Source organism: Camponotus floridanus, unplaced genomic scaffold (genome assembly GCF_003227725.1).
Source record: "Camponotus floridanus strain SB8 unplaced genomic scaffold, Cflo_v7.5 scaffold118, whole genome shotgun sequence".
NCBI classification, from domain to species: Eukaryota; Metazoa; Arthropoda; class Insecta; order Hymenoptera; family Formicidae; genus Camponotus; species Camponotus floridanus.
Genome location: NW_020229235.1, coordinates 487 through 4,156, shown reverse-complemented (window position 1 = coordinate 4,156; position 3,670 = coordinate 487). Strand labels below are relative to the sequence as shown.

The following is a 3,670-nucleotide window of genomic DNA, read 5'->3' as shown; positions in this document are numbered from 1 at the left end:
TTTCAATGGAAGGAGATATCATTGTTCAGATAGTAAACATTCTGTGCTTGAAAGATCAATTTTATTCCTTAATTTGTCGTCGATTCCTAAAAGTTTCTGAGTTTTATGATTATCCATGTTCATCGAAATTATTGAACATTATTAAAGTGTCTCACATATCATCTAATATAGAAGAATTTCCTTTTACATCAGTAAAATATAAAAACATGTTATTGCCCGGAAATGAAAAAGGAACTTATATTGCCTTTCCTCTTCTTCATGAATTATAATACATTTATTAATCTTAATTAATTAATCTTTTTATTTTATTATATATATTATTGTATATATTTGTACTATGTATATGTATATATTATATATTATTTTTGGGCGAAAAGCAGTGTTAATTTTTTAAACAATGTAAGTTTATAAATTTGTTTAAAAAGATTTTCAAGCTAGAGAGAGATTTATAATCATATAAAAGCTTATATGTTTTATTTTATTTTATTGAAATTTAAAGTTAGTTTTTATAAAAAAATATTTCTGTGCAATATTGATTTTATATTTAAGAATTTTGACTTGACGAAATGGACTCATTTATTTTTTTACATTTTATTATTTTTTCAGATTATGTATTCACTAATAGAATTTGCAAATGAACAAAAACCTGAAGTTGAAGTGGTCCCTAATATTTGGTTAGAAAAAGAGAAGGAAATATGGTATTGTTTTTGGCCTCAAACAATTTCCACCAAACAAATTCGTAAGGCTATCGAAAAATGTTACTTACCGGACAAAAATTGGATAAAGTATAAATGCAGAATATTGCATACATATGGTAAATTTTTTGACTTTATTTTTTTATGAAAAAGTAAAAATATTTATACTTTTTCTTCATTTATACTGTTTATTATATCAATATTTAACATATATCGGAAATTTCATCTACGTATTTATTAAATCTCTTGTTTTTTTTCTCAATATATACTACATATTCCTCTTTTTTTTATAATGTAATTTTATTATGTACTGTCGGAGATTAGTATTGTGTATATTTGCAATATACAATTTTTTTATAAAATATTTACGAGTATAATTTTCATTTTTTATTATACATGCTTTCATTTTTGAATTGATGATATTGGATTTTTACATTATTTAAAAAATTTATAATTTACTATTTCATTATTATTTTAGCTTCTTACGATGATGCGAGGAAAAAATTAGTAGATGCTGAATTTACATCTACTTTAGAAACTGATGTAGAATTGCAACCAACTATTGAATACCAACGGCCAAAAGAAACGTGAAAAGACCTTTCCGACTTTGTTCGGATTCTTCAGATTCTTCAGAAATTGAAGAAACATCATGCAAAATCCCATCTCTTCCTACATTAAAAATAACACCTACAGAAAATAGTAATATTTTATCGAAAAAATCTATAATTACTTCATACAAACCATCAACATCGACAGCCGATATTAACAATTCTTCACAATATACATCTAATATTACAATTAGTCCTTCAAGATCTTTAGAAAGAATATTAGTTTTCCACAGAATATAGAATTCAGAACTATCTCTCCTCCTACATTTAAAATAACATCTACAAAAAATAATATTTTATCGAAAAAACCTACAATTGCTTCATACAAACCATCAACATCGACAGCCGATATTGACAATTCTTCAAAATGTACATCTAATGTTGCAATTAGTCCTCCAAGATTTTCAGAAAGAGCAGTTAATTCTCCACAAAAAAAAGAATTCAGAACTACATTGACCACTTCAGAATTCCACAAATCAGGTAAGATATTAAACTTTTTGTATGTACAAAATTATTGCAATAATTTAGTAATTATTAAAATTATCTATAGTTTAACAATAACTTTGCTCTTGAAATAATGTATAAAATAATATCCTGAATAATCTGCACTTGGATCTATATAAAAGTCGGGTCTCTTCAATAATTGTGCTTAAATTAATTAAGTATCATTTTACGTATTGGTTGAATATTATATACTATTCCCACGTACTGTGCAATACTTACCATTCAATTTCTCTTATTATATATTTTTTATATTACATTTTTTTATACTTCTACAGTCAGGAGCTACTCTTATGAAATTAAAAACTAGTTTACAATTCATACACACACACACCTTTCGAAATATATTAAAATAAAAATAATTTGACCGATAAAGAATAATAACAGTGAAAAAATAAATTAATTTTTCTATTTTTTAAAAGCTCTAATATAAAATGTTATTTCTAGACTTCCCTTACTCATTCTAACAAAATTAATGAGCTTAGAAAATTCTATGAACTTGCTTCTTCCGATGGTCAAACAACTTGTATCACATTTTCAAAAATCAAAAATACCCCATATGGAAAATGTTCCTGAACTACCAGTTGACACCGATGAACATTTGGAAAATATGGAAAGATTTTTAGATACAAAACAAAATTTTGAATATATGGTAAATATAACTCATTAAGTCGCTTTTATAAATTTTCTCATTTTTTTTTCTCTTTTAATCTATTTTTTTATTAAATTAAGATTATCATTGTTCTTTTTAAGATGAATATTTTATCTGTATCTGGTGGTACAACGATTGTACAGATAACAAGAAGAACATTAGAAAAAGTAATAACAAATAATTATGCTAAGAAATTTAATTGGGCAGGAAGAGCACCTAAAAAAGCGTTCAAAGCTTTAAAAATAAAAGATTTGATTATAGGTTTGTACTTGTTTTAAGCATTCAGTCAGCATTAATAATATTTACTAAATGTGTTTATTATATGCCTATACAGCATAGATATTGTAGCAATATTATTAATATTGTTACAACGCTGCAATATTGCCACAATACTGCTGCCAATATTCTATAATATTCTATAATATATATATTGTATAACTACTGTGTAATTATAAGATACTATATACTATAAATAAATAAATACTATATAATAAATAATTATAATATACTATAATAATACTATTATATATTTTGTATAATTTTCAGCTACCGTAAGACATGTTGAACCAAATGCTGCAATAAACACAATTGAAAATTCTATCAAAGATTGGTTGAAGTTGTCATCTACTCGTGTCGCTTTAGCAGAAATTAGGGCATTAAAGACATTTCAGCAACAATAATGAACTGAAAAAAGCAACAATAATGGACTGAAAAAAAGATTCATCAGATCTCAAAATACTCATAATAACCTCATAATATCCTAGCTATGTTATGTTGAGATTTAATTATAAGTACAGAAAAAATAATTTATGTTATGTTGAGATTTAATTATAAGTACAGAAAAAGTAATTTATGTTATGTTGAGATTTAATTATAAGTACAGAAAAAATAATTTATATTTATGAAAAAACTAAAATATTTATGTTAATTTTATAAAATTTTATTTGTTTTAATTTTTTAATTTAATTTTATATCATTAAATATCTTAATTAATTAATTTTTTATACACAATTTTACACACATTTTAATTTGTTGATAAATATAATTATAATGTTTAGTTTTTTTTTAGAATTTAATTTAGTCACATAAATCTAAGAATTCCATTAATGAAAATTACTTATTAAAAATTTATTTAAATACTTTATGTGATATTCAATTGTAACACTTTTTATTATAACGTTGCAGAAAATATATTATTTAATTTCAAATTAAAG

At 23.4% G+C, this 3,670-nt stretch overlaps 1 pseudogene; it reads left to right on the top strand.

Annotated features, from left to right (window-relative positions):
- The first annotated feature begins 342 nt into the window (after positions 1 to 342).
- On the top strand, positions 343 to 3,292 carry LOC112639914 (annotated as a pseudogene).
- Positions 3,293 to 3,670: the final 378 nt, after the last annotated feature.